Source organism: Amblyomma maculatum, chromosome 3 (genome assembly GCF_055883805.1).
Source record: "Amblyomma maculatum isolate TAMU_Amacu chromosome 3, ASM5588380v1, whole genome shotgun sequence".
Lineage (NCBI taxonomy): Eukaryota > Metazoa > Arthropoda > Arachnida > Ixodida > Ixodidae > Amblyomma > Amblyomma maculatum.
Genome location: NC_139346.1, coordinates 180,787,576 through 180,812,544, shown reverse-complemented (window position 1 = coordinate 180,812,544; position 24,969 = coordinate 180,787,576). Strand labels below are relative to the sequence as shown.

General features: G+C 46.7%; 1 protein-coding gene across 5 annotated transcripts in view; it reads right to left on the bottom strand.

Annotated features, from left to right (window-relative positions):
• Liprin-gamma (liprin protein kazrin) overlaps positions 1-24,969 on the bottom strand; it is a 171,883-nt gene that overhangs the window by 133,129 nt on the left and 13,785 nt on the right. The window contains exon 1 of one of the 5 annotated variants that reach the window (XM_084598835.1): positions 12,875-13,492. The exons of the other annotated variants lie outside the window; for them this stretch is intronic. The gene's annotated coding sequence lies outside the window, so the exon portion shown is untranslated. Of the gene's footprint in view, positions 1-12,874; positions 13,493-24,969 lie in introns of those variants that run through there. 5 annotated transcript variants of the gene reach the window in all.

Genomic DNA, 24,969 nt, shown 5'->3' with positions numbered 1-24,969 from the left:
AAAATCACGCGAAGACAGTTCGTCGTGCGTCGACCCTCGGGCACGTTGTTGTGCGTTCGCAAGACCGGGCGATGAGTCGCCGACGCGGTCGAACCTTCAAAAGCATCGTTGCCGCGTAATGTGTTCCCAACGAAGACCGCATCGTTCACCGACCCTCCCCGCTACTAAAGCTTCTCGCTGCACTAGAGGCCAGTTATCGTTAGACCATGCACGGATGACCTCACATTACACCAGGAATGCACTGCACTGAGTCGAGTCTGCTCCGGAGTTGAATGAGGAGCGGAACTTGAAGGAAGACGGAGAGTGGAGGAGGGAGGGAGGACAGCGGAACAGATCTGAACGCCGTTGGTGCCTCGCTATATACCAGCACACAAAAGGAACGCAGAGAAAGCTCTGCATTGCCGCTTTAGCGGAGTTGAAGCGGAGAAGGACTCGGTTCGCTCGACTTTCTCGCCGCTGCAACAGCATCGCTAGAGGGGAGACGGAATCGCTCAGAATAGCAATCCTGTCTCCGTGAGTGTTCCCTCCTTCTCGTGTACACGGAATCGCCCTCCACGGTATTAGCGGTGTTGGGACAGCGGTGAACGCCTTCTTGGTTGTACGCGGAAAGGACGCACACTACACGCACGCCCAGTCTGTCTGTCTGTCTAGCACGCGGTTGATCTAGCATTGTTCGCCCGAAACCATGCTCACTGGTGCGTGTTATTGTGGTGGCATGGCACTGACGAAACGGGCCCCGATTGAGGGCTGAGAGAGAGAAAGAAAGAGGAAACCAAAAAAGGCAACACGGTGGTGCTGTGGGGTACGTGGCGGAGGCGCTTTGTTTGTTTTTATTTGTTTTTACGCTTATACTCTGCTTTCAAATGACAGTTGATGAGTGGCGCAGCGCCAATACACGCTTGACAAAAGCCGCTTCAGTTATGTTCGTTATAGATTCTTGTTTCGAATGGGACGCCAGTGAACAACTCGGATCCGCCTTGGAGTCTCTTCGACTGCACAATGTCTTCACGGGTGGCCTCTTTAAGTTCGTGCGCTTCTGAAGCATGAGGAAATGAACGCAGATTCGTAATAGGCAAAGCATTTGCCGCCTGAAAAAGTACACTTACAAAACGACGAGTCGGTTTTTAAAAGAAACGACTTGTGTGGCACAAGATAGTGCTTTTTTTGCCCAGCAGACGTTAAGGTGTTTGGCCTAAAGTTGGGCTTAATGTTCAGAGGCAAGTGTCAGATCGTTGACAGTTGATCGTAATTTACCGCACTGCAAACAATAATGTTGTCTAAGTCCCACAGTATATTATCTAACTATTTTTTCTCTTGTGCTACCTGGAGCCTTTCAAGGCGCACCACGCTGCATTTAAAACTGATTTCTGGGCTAGTTGGTGCATAGTCACATAAAGGAAAAGTTAATAGCGCAACAAAAAAGACACAAGTAGGCACAAATAGACACACAGGGTAGCGCCCTTGCCGAAATTTTATTGCGAAAGCAACACTACGCTAGTCGCTCAGCCATTTCGCGGAGCTCTGGAAAGGCCAAGGTGCGCATGCGCGAGGAGCGGGTGACGTCACACGACACGCAGCTGTCGCTGTCCTGTGTGTCTATTTGTGCCTATTCGTGAGTGTCTTTTTTGTTGCGCTTTAACTTTTCCTTTATTTGAGAAGGCTGCATTTATTTGTCGTATTTCACTATCAATGAAATGAATTATTCCCAGGTCGTGCCTTGCTGCATAAAACGATTTTCGGTCACTCGATCATAGGTGATGCTTCGAAGATGGGAGCACGCTCCAATTATTGCTCAGAAGCCATACGTCATTGCGACCGGGCCAGCGCCGCAGGTAATCAAATATATTTCCTTTTTGTCAGATACATATAGTGCTACTTCCCTGTCCCTTTTAGAACCCCGAGCCAGCATTCAGCCAATGTTCGTTCCCCAAAGTGAAGTAAGCTAAACTATCGAAGACCAAACGTAGCTTAATTTTCTCCTCCTGCTCTGAAAGGTTGTTTGCATAAGCGTTCTCGATATTGGATGAAGTATTTCTTATTTCGCCTAATAAAGAAAAGACAGCTTTCAATCTTTTAACCCTTTTTGTGTCAACCATTTTCTTGCAAATAATTGCCAGATTCTAAAAGGCAACTCTACACGTACACAATAAATTATTTCCAAACTGACTAGATTTTCAAAGCACTGTGTCTGACACAGCGCTGCGACGTGTGCCTCGTGCCGAAAGTTCAGCTGAGTTTGCTGTTAGCGCCTGAGTTCATAGTCCCGCCAGAACATGTAGACGTTAAAGAAAGAAATCGTGTCGCAATTTTTTTCCTCGTGCGTTGTTCTCGATCTTCCGTCTTGCATTACCCAGCAATCGACATACAAGTTGAGTTTGGTTATAGCGTTCAACAAAACCCCCAGAAGAAAAACTTGAGTAGTTAAACGAAAGGCCCGAACTCTGACCAGGTTGTTTTTGCATGTTTCGTCGTTAATTATGCATGCATATGACAACAGGAAGCCGGTAATTCAGCGGGAGTTCTACGTCGCTCTCCGACACGGTGTAAGAATACTTAGGTGGGGACACAGCACGGCCGAGGCACTGGACGCAAGTTTCCAGATAAAGTACCGGTCACGGTCCTCCGAACCGGGCCGCTGATCGCAGCGTCAGCGTCGATGTAGCGGTGAATCTTCACTGGAAGAAAAAACACATACATCGACGACGCCGTTGCGATAGCAACCTGCTGATATCGCGCGGCGCGTTTCTCCTGCATGAGCCGTTTGCAAAGCCCGAACTGTTTCCCCGTCGTCGCCAGAAGCATCACCGTAGCACTTCATTCTTAAGCCGTGCCCACTGCATCACTGCAGAAGCGAAGTCCAGAATAATTTATTGGCTTGTCAATACTATTGACGTAATTTATTTCTAACAACGAAGTGAAGAAAAGGTTGAAGTAGCACTTTATATTTAAATATTGGGGAGTGAGTACTACATTACTCAATCATGAAGTCATCGTTATTGAATTGAAGGCGCCGGAGTAACAGTTTTCTCACTTTGGATAGCGTAATTATAGAGCAGGGAAAGCGAATCCTGCGTTCGGTTGAGCGAATGGGAGAAAAATATAAAAATTCATAGGGTATTCTTAACCACTTAATGAAGGAAATGCAACAACGCCCCGTACTGCTTCTCTATCGAATAAATCACTAACGTGGAAACTGAGTAAAAGAATGGAATAAGCAAGCGAAGAAAAGTACGGTCGAGTTATGTGTACGAAAACCGGAAGAAATGCTGCCGTGATTTAAGGCTTTTTTTTTTGCCTCAAGCAAGCTCAACTGTCTTCAATATTTGCACGAATCCTGACTGCACGAAAGGCTGCACGATCTATCTATCTATTTATGTTCATCAACTGATTTATACTGTTCGCCAATCTCTAATGTAGATTCAAAAAAGCTGTTAACCGTAATTTTACCTCTATTGTTTTGTATTGAATAAATGATACTCGGTGTTTTTTTTTTCCCCTGTTGTGAAATTCTCTTCCCCTCTGTACTGTACCCAATACCCTGAGAATAAAAGAATAAGGGAACGGAAAAAAGAAGCTAAGAGAATTAATGGTAAAGAGGAAGTGAGAGGGGGGGGGGGGGGGGGATTCAGTGGGAGCTGGCAGAATCCAGTTAGCGGACCTCTAATTTAGGGAAGGAATAAAGTAAGGAGCAAACTAAGGATGAGCGGGCACACTGATGGGCGAACAAAAGATGCAAAGTCAAAGAACAAATGAAACGACCGAAGGTTAATGCTTTGTTGTCAAAGTGCCGTCGCTTATGCGTGCAGCAGGTTCAAATTCCGCGCGATACATTATTCGCCTTCTGCGCTTTTATTTAAGCATCCACGAGGCCACAGATTGATAAAACTGCGTTGACTAATGGTCCTAGACAAAAACAACACGGCAAAAATATTTTTCTCTAATCATCGGCCACAGTGTACGAGAAAATGGCTCTCAAAAAGCGTGTATTCACCATAGAAAAGCATTGCCTCCCACTACGTCACAGGCCGCTGAGTGAACTGCCATCTCGTACGGCTTAGAGTAACTAGGGGACTTTATCTGGAACCGGCGCGGTACGCTGTGTCCCCACCTATATATCTTGCACCGTGCTCTCCGATGTTAATTAGGAGCTTTATTTCTCACTACTAGCAACTTTGTCTGTGGAAAACTGCGAATGGTTTAGGTTCCTTTGCGCTTAAACAGAGCTGGTGTTTCGATTTGCAAACTTCATGAATAAACTAGGGGAAACACTGAAGAACGCGCACATTACCTATTCTGCTCAGATCGGTGAACCAGCTTTCCTGGAACGTGGCCGTCGCCAGGCATTACGAACCTCTGGGATGATGACATAATGCGGCGTGCTGCATATAAAATGACGCGCGACAGGCGCGAAGGTATTTAATCCTCTTCTGATTCTACCCTTGAAGAGCGTCGACACATTATGGAAATTATTATCTGCCCCCGCCCCCTCATCTCCCCAACAAGAAGATAGACACATTAGATAAAGATGCCTACATCGCATAAGTATATTTCACTTAACCAGGTGGCACGCCCACTACACAGACGTCGATTCACTGACCACAATACATCCCTTAATTAACGCGCCTGCAGTGATGAGGGTCAATACCATCATGGACTTCCGAGTGTGTTATCGCCGAAAAGGGCCACTCTCGAGTACACGTCACTTTAAATGAATGTAAAAGAAAAAGAACATAGCCAAGAAAGCTCTTTGCCGTCGTTGCTCTCCATCGGTCGATGTTCCGACGCCTCCAACTCCCACTACGCTGCGACCCCCCTCCTCAAGCACTCCCTCTCCAAAACGCCAAACCATTCTTGCCCCCTCCACAACCACCGTCCCCTCAACAATCACCGCCGAGAGTAATATGATAATGAGCCTTCAGCGTGCGTCGATAAATTGGCGAATGAGCAGTCGTGGCTGCGAGCATAGCGCACGTTTGTTTTCGACTAGCCAGCAAAGCGCGTCTCGCTCACAGATTCCAAGCTCTGCAGCGGCTTTTCCGCGCCCCACGCCTCGATCCTGACGGCGAGCGGCGCGCAAACAGCCGCCGCGACCACGAGGCCCGATCGCCAGAGATTGTTGCGGCAGGCAACGCGTGCTCTTCCCCTCACCCACTCTTTCCCGCAGCGGCTCGGCGGTAATATTGAACGGCCATCGCTAATAATGGCCTTATCGGCGCGGGACCACTGCCCTTGCCCAACGCCACCACCACGTCGTTTTCTTCGCGTGCAGAAGAAGCAACGTGCGCTATGATCGATCGTTTGATCCCTGGCCGGAGGGCCATCCCTTGGGCGCCATGCGCCCCAATCTTTTGGAATAACAACGACAGTGGGGGGCCCCGGCGCGCCAGTCGGAAACAGCGCCGGGGTCGAGAACGCGGGTGCGCAAGCCTTGTGTATGGTGTTTGTACGAGCGCATATCGTCGAGTAGACGTGTTGGTCTGACGCCGAACGCCGAGCGCCTGTTTCAGACACGTCGGCCTCTTTACTATTCTGCTTTTCTTTTTTGTGGTTCTCTTTATGCCTGAATACGTGCGAGCGATAGTCCTTCGCCTCATGCATATAGGCTGCCCCGAGCCCGCTCGGGGAAAAACGCCAGAATGCTCTCTGGGCAGATTTGCGCGTCGCATTCTGGATTCCCCGTGCGATTGTGTGAGCGAGTGTGTTTGCGATGAGGGTTCTCCGCGGCTTTGTATGGCCGACGGAAAACGCAAGAAGAAGCGATGCAGCGATCTAAAGTGAGAGACGAGGCGGGAGCGAACGAAAGAATAGGCGATGAAGCGAACGAACAGAGAAGACTTTTGAGAAAACAAGAAAGGTTTCAATCATCACAATGAATGAATAATCGCTGTGTGACCGTTCTGCTGAGAGAAAAATCGGTAAAGATTGCGGAATCTGGACAATATATTTAACCTAAAGGTCATGAAGCGCACTTTTCACTTACCTGACTACAGTGAACTTTGTTTATAGTCTGCGTGATGTCGAATATATAGACGCCATCGACATGTAAGAGCTCGCAAGCTTAGCAAGGGCGTACGCCTCATTTAAGACTTACAGACGATGTGTTATACGAAACATAGCCTCACGTATAGCTGTTTCGAAGGAAGTGGTGAAAGAAAAAGAGAGAGAGAGAGAGAGAGAATACATATTGTGCAGTCTCACAACAAAGACTGGGTACATGTACACGTAATTTTCTGTCTCACGAAGTTTAACGTTCAGCATAGAATATGTGTCTTGGTCTGCGCCTTTTAGCCATGCCGTAATTCAGATGGCGCCACCCACGCGGCATAAAAATTGACTTCCTTCCGTTTCAGGCACTTCCGCCTTCACAGTTTTCGGCCACCAAGGTTGAAAAAAAAAAAAAAAGAGGAAGAAAATGAACTTAGAGCGAGGTGAAAGAGGGAGCGCGTCGCAGTTATATGGAAATTCTCCTGACCTCGCTTTCATATGTTTTGTGGCTTTCTCCTTGCTTCTAATAAAAAACGCCGCATCCATTCCTTCCAGAATCCCTCATAGTCTCGCATTTCTTGTTACCAGTTCCTTGTAAAGGGAACTTTCATTTCTTCTTTTTCTCTCTTTCTCTTTTTCCTGAGCTGCACTTCGCGTAACGCTAAGCCAATGTAAATCTCCCAGAAGAGTGCGACACTATTGTGACAGTGGAGACAGGATGTCTAAAGTAAGTCAAGCTGCCGAGGTAGTTAATGAGTGACACAGCAGGAGGATTTGAGAAACTCATTTCATGTGCTTTTATTTGGCGGGTCGATATCATTAGGGAGTTTTAGCATAGCGTGATGCACCCCGCTTGATCCTAAGCCTCGAGGAGACCGGTTCAAGTGCATAACGCTATGCTAAAGCTCTTTAGAAGCCGTCATCAATGGTTTGAAAAAAAGTCACCTGCTTGGGACAGATCATGTCAAACACAAAATGGAGAAACGTTGATCACGAAGCAATGGCTATCATGAAACGCTTTATGTCTTTTATATATACAGGACGGGCGTATAGTACTGATGTTGGCACTAGATAGCACGCTGCCGATCTAGAAAATTAGTCACAAAATCTCAACAGGCACAAGTTTAGTAGGGAAGACGCAGTCAGCAGGCCAAGTGGCCTGCCAGCTGCAGAAGCATCCGTGCCAACCTTGTTTGCCTTGTTTGTTTGTTTGTTTTTTAAGAGATTTTTTTTTTTCAGCTCTGCGGCTGTCGCAGAGTGAAAGAAGTATGCTCAAGAGCCATTAGGAAATGCAAGCCCTCACTACGCAATTTTTGACAGCATAACGTGTACGCTGCCATGATGGTGGTAAGATCCTATGATTGGTAAGAACCTATGATTGGATTGGCTTGATCCTGTACGGATCGGGGCTGAGGGAATTGCATTTCATTGAGCCTATATCGCAGGCGCCGTGCTGTCGCTATAGTTATGTCGTAATGCACAACCTCATGCAACGTCACTTTGAATTCCATGCAGTGCTAATGGTGATCATTAAGAATGCAGTCAAGACGGCAACATTTACGATGATGATGACGGTAAAGAATGGTTTAGTTTGATTTTGTTTCGTTTGGGTTATGGGGTTTGACGAACGCCGTAGTGGAAGGCTTCGCTTTATTCCGACAACCTATATATTCTTCAACGTGCACTGACATCGCGCTGTACACGTGCGCCTTGCGTTTCGCCTGTAATAAAACTCTGCGGCCGTGGCCGGGGCTGAACCCGGTTCAACCGGCTCTGTAGTCGAGCAGGAAAACCACTGAGCTACCGCGGCGAGCTGGTAATGAGAATGGCTCAATGACTGCCTTATTAACAATAGAAGGCTCTGCATGACAGGGCGAGAGTTATGTACGCCTATATTTGAAACCAAGTTTGCCATTAACAATCGATGTTAAGTTCAAACCCTCACGCATATAGCTATAGGACAGACTGAATAATTAAGAGAACAGGAGTGCTGTTTACTAAGCATAATGCCTGAATGGCTACCATAAAATGGAAGGAGTGATAGAAAGAGTGAAAGAGAAATGAGAAGAAACGCGTATTGCGTAGTGTGTACGGTTCGAAGCTGCGGTCACATCATCATCACCATCATCAGCCTGACTATACCCACTGCAGGGCGAAGACTTCACTATATTCCTCCCATTAACCCGGTCTTGTGCTAGCTGCATCCACTTGAACCTTACGAACTTCTTAACCTCATCCGCCCCCTGCTACGCTTTCCTTCCCTTGCAATCAAACTTGTTACCTTAAGCAACCATCGGTTATTTATCCTCTCTTCGCACATTATGCCCTGCCCATACCCGTTTCTCTTCTTGATTTCCACTACGCTATTAACTCGAGTTATTTCTCTGACCCACTCTGCACGCTTCCTGTCTCTTAACGCTACACCTATCATTTCTGGTTCCATAACCCTCTGCGTTGTCCTCAACTTAACTAGAACTCTCTTGTTTAGCCTCCACGTTTCAGCCCCATAGGTGAGTACAGGTAAGATGCAACTGATGTATACTTTCCTCTTGAGTGATACCGCTAAGCTGCTAGTCATAATCTGTGAATACTTGTCAAATACGCTCAATCCCAATCTTATTCTTCTTGTTATTTCCTTTTCATGGTCCGGATCTGCGGTTACTACCTGTCCTGAGTAGACATATCCGCTTACTCCTTCAAATGCTTCGCTACCTAACATAAACTGCTGTTCCTTCCCGAGGCTGTTGAACATTACCTTAGTCTTCTGCATATTGATTTTCAAGCCTATCTTTTGCTTTTCCTGTCTAGGGCATAATCATTCTTCTCAGTTCATCCCCTGAGTTACTTAACGAGGCAATGTCATCAGCGAATCGCAGATTACTCAGGTATTCTCCATCAAACCTTGTCCCTAACTGCTCCCGTTCCAAGTCTCTGAATATTTTCTCTAAGCAAGCTGTGAACAGTACTGGGGATATCGTGTCTCCTTGCCTAACACCTTTCTTTATGGAAATTTTGTTACTTTCTTTGTGCATAACTATGACTTTCCCATACGGCTCGTCTACAACCTGATTTCGCAATGCCTGCATAACTCGCGGTTTCTACTGAGTCAAATGCCTTTACGTAATCAACTAATGAGCCACATATTCTTAGTCAAATACAAAAAAATTAATAAAGCTCACACTTCGTGTGCAGGCATCCAGGGTACACGTGCCACGTGCGATGAAAGACGTAACGCCGTACTGAAGGTCGCTAAACAAAAAGTGGAAGGCGCCACGGCTACGCGTGCGTGTAGAGCGGTGTGTAGCGCTCTAGAATACTCGTCGTCTGTTCTTAGTAAATTGTTCCTTCTACTTCGCCTTGCCGTACCGACTCGCCTTACTCGTGACGACATATGTATACCGTTACCAAAACGGAAAAAGAGAAAACGCCGAAGAAGTTAACTGTCGTTGAAGGCTGGCAGTGAAGGAATGCTCGGGGGGTCTCCATTTTCCGACTCACTGAGGCATAAGTAATACCGCCGTTGCGCAACGAATGAGATCGCCCGTTGTTATTATTATTATTATTTTTTTTTACTAATAGTGTCTATGCCCCCAAGACCCGACCGAGTAGGGACGAAAGTTGTGCAGCCCCTGCAGCTGCGGCTAGCTTTTGGCAAATGCATGCACAGCGCGTTTTATCGACGAAAAATAAACTTGCGGCAACCTGATAGAGGTGAGATGCCGAATAGAAAAGAGCAGAGCCATAGGTACAGGAAGCCCATCTGTCTGATTTTCTATAGGACACCTCTAGCAGTTTGCGATGCGAGCGCCCTCGCTACCTGGAATTCCCCTTCGTCATCTCGACTCGTGCGCGAGTGTGAATCGTCGTCTCACTTTTCTCTCGGTCAGCTCCTACCTGTGTACTTCTACCTGTGTAAGATATAAGATATATCTTATATCGACAGAGCCAGCGTGTAGAGCAGGTGGCTTATTTCTGGTGCGTCAATGTCGGGCGAGCATGCTAAAACACATTTCCTTGACATTAATACCTGTGAGCACAGCGTTGATAATTAACGCACTCTATTCTGAATGAGCCGATCTCTTGCTTATTATATGTGAACGATGTGATTAACGAACAAACACCGAAGTAAGAAGTTTAAAAAGAGTGGAACGGCGGCATCCTTTGAAGGCGTTAAATTCACTCGATATGAGATCATGATAGTGTCTTGGAGGAGCTGCAGGTTCCTGGCGTAGATGAAATTAGGCTAAGTTTAAAAAGAGTGGAACGGCGGCATCCTTTGAAGGCGTTAAATTCACTCGATATGAGATCATGATAGTGTCTTGGAGGAGCTACAGGTTCCTGGCGTAGATGAAATTAGGCTCCCTGAGGATGAGAAGTTCCTGCGCAAAGCAAGGGAAGCAGTTGTTGACGTAAAACAAAAAGAAAACGGTGTAACGGGCAGATACATCTCAGATCTTAACGGGGACAAGTGTAGCTGCAAGTGCAAGTTTGGTACAACTAAGCCTTAAACAGGAAAGCGTTCACGTCTCAAGCGTGTAGTGCAAACGTACGGTTCTTCGACGAGAGTAACTACCACATGTTGAATTTATTGCTCATGCACATTCAGTGCTCAAACGTTCGAAGATGCTTTTGTGAATGTGACCGAAATGCCCATATCCATGTATGTTGCAGATGGAACGTGACAAGCATCCTGCGAAGTCTATAGCGGAAACGTGCCAGCTGTTCAAAGCTGGATAAAATGTGATTCGAGAAAAATCTGCCCATGGTGTGAAAACGAGTTCCCGAGTTCATAAAGAAGCTGACATTTCTTTTTATTTGCCATACTATATCGAGCACATATTATGTTTTCACCTCATGCAACTTCCAAGCGGTTTGGTGTGTACTTTAATATGCGCCTCACCCTGAAGTTTTACTTCACCTCTTTATATGACGACAAATCTACGTAGAATTTTCTCGTAATGATCAATAGCGTTTTCTTTTAGAAATAACATTCATACATAATTTCCTTCATGTTACTGAATGCTTTATGCACAAATTTAATTAATAATACATATTCAGAATGAGGTCATTATGAACCTGTAGGAGTACTATGAATATTGAATAGATTGATGCTAGGTGAAAGAGAACAACGACATATTAGCAAAGTTTCCGGACCAGATTTCATGGTGGACACTAAAGAAATGTCGCTGACGGTTTTGCTGTTTCGGATGAGTGTCCTAATAATATATGTGTGAAGCAAATTAGCAGACACTGGCACCAAGGAAAGCATAGTGGGACTAGTTTTTCAGTTGTTTGGTCAGCATGAACAGAAGAAAATCAGACCACATGGCGCCGAGGGGATCTCAACCCATACCTCTGAATTTCGCGTCCAACGCTACACCAAGTGAGATACGGCGAAGGCTGTTTAATTTTTCACTTTCTTGGTATTACTGGGACCGTCGCGTTATCTAAATTTGTGATCTCTCTATATATATATATATAGATCAGTGTATGTTGGCGAAGTTCGGTGTACGGTAGAAAAGGGCAAGTAATTTTTAACAAGAAATTTGTGCGTCGGCGTTTTCGCAATAGTTGCCACTGTTGAGAAAAAGCGGACTCCGACTGGTGCCACCGAAACATAGAGGTGTTGCAAAGAGCTGCTTGTGTTACTTCAATATACACATAACACAAAGCAGGGGAAGCCAAACTGCCGCTCTCTGTGGTATAAGTGTGGCTCGCGACTTTCTGTACCCCTTTCCCCCTCCCACCTATTTTTTTTTCTTCTGATTAACTGAGTTGCTCCGGACTGCAGCTATGTCACTAAAGGCAAACTTCAAGGTGCTTGCTACACGAATGAAGCAACACCCTATAGGTACAGGGTCGTCCACTTCTAGCTAGAACACGGTCACTGCTTTTAAAGCAACATTGTATCTGACGCAGGCAGATATCGATGCAAAGCGATGCAAGCACACAGAGACACGGATGTGCTGCTTCACATGGCCAGCCACTTTAGATTACTGCGTGGCCGGGTCGGATGCAATGACACCTTGAAAGCAGTGACCGTGTTCTAGCTAGAAGTGGACGAGGCTGTACAATGAACAATTGCTGCGTCAGTGCTTTAAAGCTGACTACCAACCATCCTGGTGAAATGAGAAAAAAAAAATGGCTACGTCTTTCATTGTTTATTACTCTTCGCATATGCATACCTGGCCGCCCCCGACATAGAGTATTCTGTGGCGCTTTCAATCGACCGTTTATTTACCTACTCACGAACGTCACGAGAAACTCGACTATTCGGTGTAAGGTTTATTGACTCAGACCTCTTATATATACCATATACACAAAACCCATCAAATATGTGCTCGCAAAGCGAGTGGGGGACACAGAAAGTAAAAGGAATATATACCGAGAAAATTGTGGTGCTCCGCCAGCGGTAAGGAATGGTTCTTCCTCGAACCACACCTCCACCGAAACCGCAGCTAGGAAACGCGAGGAAGAGGAGACGGGGGCGGTTTCTTATCGCTAGTGCGGAGGGGATCCACGTCTCCGCGACCAGGTGACCGAGTTTTGGACTCCCCCATCCACCCTCTGCCACACCTCGGCTGGCGTGATTGAAGGCGCTCTGCCAGGTACGAGGTAGAAAAGACCAAGTGCCGGAAATCAATACCACCACCAGCATCACTATAGCCACAGAGGCAGGCAAGGCACTTCGGTGTCCCCTTCTCTCTCGACGAAACCAGCACCCAAGAAAACGAGGCGCCCTACAGCGCCCCGGCTTCGGGCGCAGAACATATTTTTTCGCGATACGAAAACCCCGGATAAATGAGAGCCCTGAAAAGGCCCGAAAGGATACCGCAATTTCGCGCGACGACAGATGAGGGGTAGGTAACCAGCAGGTGTTGTGACTTACGAGTAGCGGCGGCGAGGCGGAGGAGAAGCAGACGACGACAGCTGCAGCCGTTGCCTTTTCATCGCAGGCGGCTCACGATCAAAAATCGTCTGCTGCGCGAGGCAAATCCATGGGGCGAAGCCGACTTCCTTCCGACGAACGTGGCCTTATTACTTTCGTTCTTTCTTTCTTTTTTTTTTTTCTTTTTTCACGTCGCTTCGGCACGCCGCACGACGATTATAATCTCGCACTCTTCTTTCACAAGGACACTCACTCACGCACAAAATTTCTTTCGCTGGAAAGGCAAGCTCTTTCGACACAGAAGCTCGCTCCACAGGGTTGGAATACGGCGGGTCCTGGAGACAGGCCGACGAATTGGCCAGACGTTTAAACCCCGCTCTTTTCAAGACAGTAGTGTCGCTGCCGCCGCACGTGTCGACTGTGGAGGACGGTCGACCGTTTTGCGAGAACTCAACGCATCGGCGAGTTTCGGCGAAGCGGTCGTCGAGGGAAGAGCTAACATACGTTCCTACCGGCCTCCGGGGCGGGGATGATCACGCCGCTCGCGGTGCTACCGTCGGCGCGGCCAGCGCGGCTGTTGCAGCGACCGCTACGCGCGCGCGAACGCGCCCGAACCGTTCGCCACTTTCTTTCTCTCTCTTCTCGCTCTCTTCTTACCTCCACCTTTCTTTCTCTTGCCCTCTTTCTTGCGTCATGTGATCAAGGCGCTGCTGAAGTAGGCGGCGCCCTCTGTCGCAGGTCAGAGAAAACGCCGGGCCCGAATCCATCCTCGTGAGGGAATTTCTGTCGCCACGAAGATGCTAGACTGGCGCTAAAAGAGCGGTAGGCGAGGGATGCTGCTTCCAATTTTAGCCGATCCGTTGAAAGACGGCTGGCGTCCACGCAAGAGAGCTTTCGCAGATAAATGATGGCTTTTCGGAGGCGCATAAATTTGAATTTGGTAGGAGATACTGAAGTGCGGAGATGAAAGCAGGGAGCGGGAAGTGCACTCTACTCCGGAGGTGGTGGCAACAAGATCCCCATATGGATACACTGAAGGGTAACATCTTTGCAAGTCTACCACAGATCAACATTTTGGCCTTTTTTCCAGGGGAATACAAATAACGATATCGTAGTGCTGATCAGAAGAGCTTTTTCACCCCCCCCCCCTCCCCCCCTCCAAACCAAGCAAAAGCAAAATTATCTTGAGAAAGGGTATACGTTTCGGGAGAGTGAGTAGTTTTTCGTGTGTTTTAGAACTGTTATTCATTTTCGATTCTCTACAAGAGAAACCAAACGTATTTCATGTTATGTCGAAGAGAAAAGTAACATATTTAAGTTTTCTGCGCTAATTTTGCTTTTTCGAACGAGCTAATTATCTCCCTAAGACGCTAGTCTATTCTCTGTGTTTAGCGTTTGGCAAGTTTTTGAAGAGTGAGTTAAGGCTGGTGGTCGAGTCATCATAATTTACCAGGAATCTCTGCTATCCATTATATCTCGCTGCTAAATAGTGGTGCGTAGTCTTAAACAAAAGCTGGCGCATCTTGAACTTCCTATTGAATCATGTAACATTAACTATTGCGTGCTTCATAGGCGGACACTTAAAGGTCACGATTTAATAGCTTTGCAAGTTAAAATCTCGATCAAAACCGCGCGCTTTGCCTCGCGACTGCAGGAAATGTCATTTCAGTACAAAAAATCGACATTCGCATAATTAGCGCTTAGGACTGTTTGTACTGCAACGCGACCACTTCAGACTGCTTAGAACTGCTTTAAGCAGTTCCTCGCTGAGCCGAGGAGTGTCTAGACTGAACTGCCGTAAAGGAGAAACAGAAGACGAAGGAAGCCGGGCTGTTGATACGGCAAGTGAATAAACGCAAACGATGGCTTTGAAAGCAAAATAAGCAACTGGCTAACGGGGATGCCACGAGCAAGCGTCGCTCGGCGCGCTAGCGCCGATAGTTAGTGGCCCTAATTGCTCCTCCAATTAGAGTTATACATCTTTAATGAAAGGCCGCCCCGCGGGGACTATACATAGGAACACGTCGACATCGTCACACTATTGAAAACCGCGCGCCTCGAGAACTTATCCTTCGAACAGCATACATGCAACCACGCCGGCAAAAAGACAAAATAAGGATGGAAGTTTCCGATCTCCCCGCGTAATGAGCATGGAAATCAAAGAAAGGATGAATACAAAATTCGAACACGATTGTAAGGAACTGCCTGCCTGGTCCATTTTATTAGCAGCCTCCGTTTTAATTACGTTATTAGTGGATCATAATAGTCCGAATGAGTTACTTGATTTAGTAGAGAATGACCAGGGTCGCAAGAATAACACATATATGAGCTCCAGCATCTGAATATTATACATGAAATCTCATTAGGCTCTGCACTCTAGGTTGGTTGGTTTGTGGGGCTTAACGTCCCAAAGCGACTCAGGCTATGGGAGACGCCGTAGTGGAGGACTCCGGAAATTTCGACCACCTGGGGTTCTTTAACGTGCACTGCCATCGCACAGCACACGGGCACCTTGCTTTTCGCCTCCATTAAAAAGCGGCCACCGAGGCCGGGATTCAATCCCGCGTCCTTGGGAACAGTAATCGAGCGCCGTAACCACTGCGCCACCCCGGCGGGCCTGCACTCTAGGTTATTGTGAGATCAATTAAAGCACGAAATGCGATATGGGATGCAGAAATTCAGCTGGCTGGAATGCACTGACGTTAGATTCTAGAAACTTGTGTTAAATTGGCCGGGAAGGGAACTTTTACGGAGTTTCAAGAAATTTTAAGAGCCGAATTTTTGCCGCTTTTCACAAATCGCTGGAATTTTCAGGCTGCTGCGGGAAACAAGAGTGACAGCAACGGTATACGCACACGAGGCTGCTGTAATATGATTATAAGAGATACAAAAAAAATCACTTGCAATATAATACATGCCTTATGCGTAGACTGCATTAACATATGAAATCGATTAATGCTTCGTAGCGCCTTGTTGCCATGGGCACGCACCGAGCCTGAAGTACATGGAGCTTCCGTAACATCGTTCGGCGGAAAGTCACTTCTACCTTTCTTGAGACTATGGTACGTTGCAATTTGGTCTTTCTACAAGGCTTGGCCTATTAATGAGCGTGAGCTGTTTGGCATTTGTCGCTGAAGGGTATACGGAGTGGTAGAAGGCACTGCATCTGCGCGTATATATATTGCTGGGAACGCAGATGGCGGCTTTAGTCTCTGTACTTCCTCTCTTTCCCATAGCAATGAGATAACGCACTCCGCAAAGATGTTAGCGCCTTCGGACGGCACGGCAACCAAAACAGCTCGTGCGGCCGACGGCAGCCTCCGGTTTGACCAACTGCTACCCCTCTCCTACCCACAAGGCACGTGACATGTAGCACATTCCCGTTCTCCGACGGCGGGCAAGAAGTCGCGCACCGGAACGCTTTCGCGGTCATCGTTTCATCAATAGAGTAGGAGTGGGGGACGCGGCCGGTGTGAACATTCCATGGGGTGAACCACTGGCGCAGCGGAGGCAATAAACAACGTGCCTCTCAGGCCTCAAACGACGTCTATAGAGTTCAGTCGACGGAGGGTCTGGTTAAACTACCCTTCCCAGCTAGTCAGAGAAAGGGAACTCGTAGTCACCTAATTACGACAGCCCTTTGCCAATGCAAGAGAATGTTATGTTGTAACAAATGTAATGCACAGCAATAATAATTCGTTTTTGCTTCAAACCTCCAACCGTTTTATGACATTCGGCTTGCACCTGCAAGTGCTGGTGCGTTCGGACTGACTTGCGAGTTGATGGAAGTTAATAAAACGCCACCGACAACTAACGAATACTTTAATTCTTATTCCTTTCTCTTTACACGGGACATTGCGGCTAGCAGAATTATTTAAATGTGCCGCCGTTATTAAATTACAGTTTCCTAGGTTCGTACGCGGCTGGCACCAAAAAAACGATTTACTTTGTGACTTCTTCTGGTGCGAAGTGTTAGAAAAATAATCCCCAAGCGATGGACGAAAACACTTTGTATGGCGATGAAAGCTAGGCCACACCGGGCTCGACGATTATAAGGGATCCGTCGTTGGTGGTATTGTCATTGCCTCCTCTATTTTTCGTATTGTGTCCACATTCCATTACGAATACAGGGAAGGCCCAGGAGTCGAAGGACTAAACTTTTCCATTTCTAACACGTGCAACATTCTCGCACCATGGAAAACAGCATCTATATGCAATCTACCCTAGCGAAAAAAACCTTATGAGTCACAATAGCCTCATACAGATTTCTCATACTAAACTGATACAAAACTCGTATAAATCTCATATATTCTCATAAAAATATCGTTCACCGTATGAAAAATATATGAGATTGTATGAGACTTGTATGAGTTATATTAGTATGAGAAATCTGTGAGGTTAGTGTGGCTCATATTGTTTATTCGCTAGGGTACTTCCGATATTTATTGGTGCGATTAGAAACTGTGCGTTTCTTCTTTTTGTCGGAGGCCCGCCATAAAAGAATTATTTTATCCTTTCAGAGAGGTGGAGACAGCAGTGCCATAATGACTGTATATATTTCAGCAAAGCGACGAGACCCGGTACATGCGGTTATTTATGACAGAAGAAAGCGCTCCACCTGGTCAGCTTGTAGATTAGTAGTAGAACTTAATAACAGTATAACAAAGCAGTTCCACATGTTTGAACGTGCATACCACGCCGTAGCGTTTGCAACAGCCGCATGTACAGCTCTGTACAGAGCATTTATTTTACTTCAGCGAGGACCAGCGAATAGCGCAAGGGCAACAGAAAGTATTCAGGAACGACGGTCGCACGTAGCACTATTACGCGAAAGCATACATTTGCAGCGCTTGGCGAGTTCTCCAAAACACTGGAGGAACGCCAGCTTCACAACAGCGCACGGTACGTTGTTCGTTGGGGTTAAAGTTGGCGGGAACTCCGGCTCCAAAGTCATTTTCGGGCGGTCGCATAGGCTTTAACGTAGTGACCTGCCTTCCCCTCTCCACCCCTGGTGGGGAGAAAAGGACAAGCAGCCTTTGTGTTCGCCGAAGGCAATTTGTCCTCGCTGCTGAATTCTTCATGAGACAGCTGTAAAGCGGACTGAGGGAACTCTGAACACGGAATGCACCGAAAACGGTAAAGTGGTTGGCGCACAGAGGGGAAGGAGGTGGCTACGTGCCTTCAGCATCAACCTGCGGCCGCGGCTCGACCCGAGCGCGCTGGCATGGATTAAGGCCGAATGGCATGACCGCGGTGGCCAAGGAGGGCTGCATACAGCGACCACTGGGCACGAGTTCATATTTTATGAACGGACTGTTATAAGAGGCCGTTTTGTTGCCTTCGCTGGTCTTGAGCACCATGTTTCGCGGAGGCCGCGTAGCGTGCTTAAATGGAGTGACAGAGAAATCACGGAAACGTTACTAGTACTGCTAGTATAAGCAACGAGCATGCGCGATGTACGTGAATCCGTGGATTCGCATGTTATATACGTGCACATATATATTATAAGTGCAGATGATGGACACCTAAAGTGTAACCCAGTTTACTGATGTGCGTATCTGAAAGGGATGTTCTAGATATACCGTGCTTGTTAAGCGACTGAGTGAGGCTCAAACAGGTGATCTAACAAAATGTGCTTGCGACCGAAAAAGATTGCGGGATTCATCTTGAAAAAAAAAAAAAAAAGAAAGCTTTAGCAGCTCTGTGGCGCGCTACGATCGCATCAATCGCATGTTATTGTTACAAGCGAATGCAGCATGCCCGTGCCTTCATTCTTTGACACATTTCAGGGGAATTGATTACGTGACTGTTCAGAATTTTTCTTTTTTTCGCACATTGGCATCTTTAAAATATTTTGCTGACAATATAGCACAATGACTTAGTTACATAGGATGTCTGTGGTCATATATATATGCACATCCGCTAAAACGGACTATATTATTTTAGAGCACAGCACTTTGGCGCCCGTTCCTGGCTTTCGCGTCGTCGTCGGCATTGTCCCTCGTAACCAGCTCCACTTTCACTCCCACCTTCCTTCGTTCCCTTACAGCGCGATTCAGGTGCCCACAGAAACAAGTGGGACAGATACTGCGCCTTTCCATTCCTGTGAACCAATTATGAAAGGCACGCTTCAGAGCTCAAGTGCAAGACGTGACCACACATGGTACACACTGCAAAGATAATTCATGAATGCGGGCGCCCACACCGAACTGCAAGGTAACATGTACAGTAACGAGAATTCACACATTCACAAAGAAAAGCATATTTTGATGTAGTTTGCGTAATTAGAGCTAGTTCACCACGGTAAAAAAAAAAAAAAAGAAGCCTTCGCTTTCCAAAAAATGTCTCGAACGGCATCGTTTCAGTATTAAGCTATTTGGCGCCCGTTCCTGGGTTTCGCGTCGTCGTCGCCGTCGGCGTCGCAATCGCCGTTGTCCGTCGTAACCAGCTCCGCAGCTGGGGCAGCGGAGCTGGTTATTATCTATGCTTGTGGCCTATTTTATTATTATCTTTTTTTTTCCTATTTGTGTACAAATAATGGAATGCAGAGCTCAATAGGCTCGCGAACAACGATGCAGAAGGCGCTCGGGGTTGTTTCATCGGAGCGACCTATTAAGTGCCGCACTGAATCGTGAAGTCTGGCTTCACTATTGGAGTAGTGCAAGAAATAATTTCGATTCTTTTAATTAGATTTTATCGACAGAAAATGTAGCTCTGTGACGAACACAACTGATGGGCGATTTCGAGCGTCCCACCTAATCTGTAGCTACACCAAGCGCTCATAAACGAAGTTCAATGTTTGTTCGACAAGAAGACCGTACATAAACCAAATAAGGGCCCCAGTGAAGTATCACGTGAGTGTGAGGGTGAAATGAGTGTTCATCAGGAATTCGGAGGTTTTGAAATAGGAATTTCTGCTTATTGATTTATACATAGTTCAGCCTCGCGTGGTGATATATATAAGGCAGGCCTCTGCTGAGCATTCCATGGCTTGCCCATTTATCTTCAAGGAGATAAATTAAGGTGGCCCGGGGCAATCCGCCGGGAAGAAATGGATGCAATCTCCGCGACGTTAAGATTAAGTGCATTTTGTCACGAATGGGTGCTATAGTAGCTTACAAATGCTGCGCGTTTCGCTCAAATTAATTAATGTGCCACAGGCACGTTTCATTCGATTGGCGCCCCCCTACTCAACTTCTTCTCTTATTCATGTCAATTCATGTTAAACCCTACCTGCCTTAGTGGAACAAGTTTTTCATAAATCTTGTGTGGTTCATGGTTAGAGAAAGTGAAATGGTATAATGTAGACGCAAGTTAATTGCGAGCAAACTTACGAAACAACACCAAAACTAAATGCTTACCAAAACACGTGAAGACTATCAGTTTCACAGTTTAAAAATAATTAAAAATGCACCAATTATATTTAAGGTTGTGACTGGACAGCGTTAGGGGTTGCTATCTGTCGACTTCCCATGCGGATCCTCGTTTGTGTACACACACTTTTCTACTAGTTTAATCTCTGACCCCTAATCTGTTCATCAGTTAACTCGCACATAATTATTAGCATATATACTGCCACTAAGCTACCCATTTATGCGAAATCCCGCCTACCATAGATACAAATCCCCTCTTGTGACAAGTCGTACGAACGTGCCTGCGTGGCCAAAGATTAGCGTGTTTAACTCGGGATCCATCGATCTTGTTTGCTTCGACTCCTATCTCAATTTGACCTTTGAAAGGAGCTACGTGAGGAGCAGTGCCTGTATACCATCTCAGCCATGCAGTCGGATCTCGTGACGTGACACAACCCGCCAACCAATCAGTGCCCGACCATATGCCACCTGCCGAGTGCCGACTACATATTAGCGTGTTTAACTCGGGATCCATCGATCTTGTTTGCTTCGATTCCTATCTCAATTGGACATTTCAAAGGAGCTACGTGAGGAGCAGTGCCTACCGGCTCAGTCATGCAGTCGGATCTCGTGACGTCACACAACCCGCCAACCAATCAGTGCTCGACCATATGCCACCTGCCGAGTGCCGACTACATATTAGCGTGTTTAACTCGGGATCCATCGATCTTGTTTGCTTCGATTCCTATCTCAATTTGACCTTTGAAAGGAGCTACGTGAGGAGCAGTGCCTACCATCTCAGCCATGCAGTCGGATCTCGTGACGTCACACAACCCGCCAACCAATCAGTGCCCGACCATATGCCACCTGCCGAGTGCCGACTACATATTAGCGTGTTTAACTCGGGATCCATCGATCTTGTTTGCTTCGATTCCTATCTCAATTGGACATTTCAAAGGAGCTACGTGAGGAGCAGTGCCTACCATCTCAGTCATGCAGTCGGATCTCGTGACGTCACACAACCCGCCAACCAATCAGTGCTCGACCATATGCCACCTGCCGAGTGCCGACTACATATTAGCGTGTTTAACTCGGGATTCATCGACCTTATTTGCTTCGATTCCTATCTCAATTTGACATTTCAAAGGAGCTACGCGAGGAGCAGTGCCTACCGGCTCAGCCATGCAATCGGATCTCATGACGTCACACAACCCGCCAGCCAATCAGTGCCCAACCATATGCCATCTGCCGACTACAACCTGCCAGAGGCAAGCTTGTGATTTTAAGGCTCATGAATGTGGACAGGATTTGTGCGTCCGCGGTGGGTTTCACACCGCCACTGTCGAGAACTGAATTGATCGACGAGTAAAAGAATGGTCGTATGAAATAGAGAGTGAAATATGTGTCTGTGTGCAAAATTTCCTTTATCCCGAGTAATTGATTAATCAATTAGAGCCAGAAAGGTCAATTAGACGTCAAAATAGCCAAAGACGTCGCTATAGTGTGTTGACGTCAAAACAACCACGGACGACCAAAATGTGCAAAAACATGGGAAAATTTGAAAAAAAAAAAAAAGACCAGAAAAAAAAGATACAAACAAATTAGTGAAAAAGTGGCAAATCACTGCAAAGATTCGCACCTCCAACAAAAATTTGCGCTTATAACGTCAGCGCTGACGCCGGGTTTTCTGGATAACGGTGCCTTCAACGCCGTCACGGAAATGCCACTTTAGTTTGAACGAAATATGACATACGTGCGGGCTGGCTCGTTTCTCTTCGGCAACTTTAACAAAAGTTTCGAGCTGGGTCCCTGTGCGGCAGCATGGAGGCCACGGAAATCTTTCTCGACTAAGGCGATCGGATACCCGTGAAGGATAAGTGTACCCATTTTAAGAAAACGTGAAACCGGATCATATAGGGCGAATGCATCCTGCTTTCATCTAAAATTTCTTTAAAATTGTCATGATGACAGAAAGTGGTGACAACAGGAGCTGATGGGTATGTAGACGACTGCGTGGCGTGGCGACGTGGATCTGTCAGATCACAATTATGTACCATGAGCTTCTTTGGCGGTTGAATCGTCGCGAGGCTAACTTCACCAGTAGTTTACAATAACCTCATCCTTGCGCGGTCCTGCACTTTCATGTTTTCGCATAGTTACACTGCTTCATATGCACTAAAAGTATTTATGCCAACGTGCCCGTCTGCAGTTGTTCTTCAGACCTGTAATTGCGCAGGCCTGGACAGAAGCAAAGCTCAGCTTCTCCAAGACTCACGTACCCGCAAACCTCTCACGGTGCTGGCACAAGGCAGCCTTGCAAACATGCTGATTTACTGCTTTTCAGACGGGTATGTCGGTCCGCTTGTCGTCTATAGATAAGATAAAACAGCTGAAATAGCCGTTGCAATGTTCATTCAAAACAGGAAGGCTTCATGAAGTGCGCGCACAACAAAAAATAACGCCGCTTTAGTCACGTCTCTGCAGCATTGATGTCTCGACGCAGAAGTAGTCGTGACGCAAACACAATACGTGATGTATACCTGAAAAACGACATCGCAAGGTTCATCTTCCGCAAGTGGCGAATAAAAATGGGGCGGCGTGTTACAGCAGCCGAGCACAACACACGGTCGACTGGCGTCGCGACGTTAAATAGGAAAGACATGCTCTTCAGCAGGATTCACACAGGTGCCTCCATTTGCATTCGCAGCCGCCGGCGTCACGTTTTCTCGTGCTACCTGCGGTCCATACACTATTCACCGGCGTAAACATAACCGTTCTATTCTTTGAACCCGTCCTCTGTTCTTTTTTCTATTTTTTCGGCTATTGTAGGAACATCCGAACGCGCAGGTTTGGTTGAATTCAACTCATGCAGTTGTCGCACTTTTGAAACCTAAATTTAAGCTACTTCATTCTGTTCCAGCAAAATATAGTCGCTTTCAGTTCGGCTACTTCTGCTGTCTGGTTACGGGTTTTTTCTACTTTCATTTTTCAAAATTTCTTTCACCGTTGCGCTTAAGGACTCGAGCTCCTCCCGCGTTCCTGTCAATTTTCTTCATTCGGTGTCCGTATTTCGCGAAACGCTGCAGCATTCGCCACGGACCTCAACTGCTAGGTGTACTTCTATTCATACAAAATGGCTTCTCGGTAATTTTTTTTATAGGCGCCTGACAGTGGCGTCGTGTTCCGAGACAAAATATTTCCGTCGACACCGCTGAACAAAGACCGCGACTGAGCATAGCAAGCAATAATAGGACTTCACATTTTTTTGTTAAAGCTTTTGATTTTCCACGTCACGTTAACTATATACTTTCGTTTCCTTTTCAGCCACTGCCGTCCATTCCCTCTTATGTGAAAACTTGTTTCTCCGCCCCTCAGACCAATATTGCAACGTTCGGTCCAGTTCGGGACGTTTATGTCTTTCGCCTCTAACGGTTAATAAGGATAAAATATATATATACAACGGAAACTTAAGCTCCGAATTTAAGGGCACGACTCGATAGCGTAGGTTACCACCCGCATATAAAGCCCCGGCCGGTTTAACCAAGACGTATTTATATGACTGTGTGGCTTAAGGGCGACGTATATGACTCAGAATGCAGGGTTCGGACTAGCAGGCTGATTCTGATATCACCTCCCAAATGAAAGGAGAGACGGGAGTCAGCAGCTCCTGCCAAACGTAACGTCAGGTAAAACATACGTCCAGTCAATGCACGGCCATGTCGGCTGCCAGCTACCACTTGTCAGAGCCATATGCTCGGGAGTCTTCTCACACAACGCCGACGCCGGATTTTCTGGTGAACGGGTCCTTTAACGCTATCGCGTTAAAAGTTACGCACACCACTCAGGACTTCTTACGCACTGTGAAAGTGAAAGCATGAATGTCTCATCAGGAATTTATATGTCGTCAGGTGGAGTCCCTGTCGCAAGCTATAGCCTTCAAGTTGACTAGCAGATGTGTGCTATGTAGAATGGGAAATCGCATGAAGTCACCCGGAACTTTGTACGACGAACCGTTGCGTCGTAATTTTGATACGAATATCGTGGTAGGCGTACAACTGGAGGTATATTGTGTGTTTTATTTCGTCCATTACAATCCCCGTCGCAAGCTGGCCTCAAGCGTGACTGCCAGATACACAATACGTGCAAACAGTACCGTAGAAAACGCACGACATGACCACTCTGTGCTGTCTCCTTGCACCTGCCCTGTGTTTTCCTCAGCATGGTCTTGCAAGCTTCCCTCATAGACGGATGTCTGCTCAGAATGCGGACATAGAGTGGTACCGCACATTGGATTCAGTGGCTTCGGATCCATGCAGTCCATATACATCAAAACCGGGGAGGTTCCAGACTCCTCTTAAATGACAAGGAACAACACCGCAGAAAACACATGAGACAGATGCAAGGAGACAACGCCAAGTGGTCATGTCATGACAACACCAAGTGGTCAGTCACTAGTGGTCAGCCAACATTTTTCTATTGTTTCGAAAATTTTGCACGCCAGCTTTAGTACGAATATTTAACATGTTTTCTAAAACCTGAGACTAGGATAAAAATGGCAGAACTAAGCTTATCGGCTTAGCGAGTCAATATGAATAGCTAAATTGATGGGCATTTGTTGTCAAAATGCGTGGAGTGGTAGAAGGTTGCGGATCAGTACCAGGATTACAGGTATGGATAGAGGCTTTGCTTTCTCTCTCCTAGCTACTTAGAGTACCCCCAAAAGCCATTAGCGACTGTGGGGCG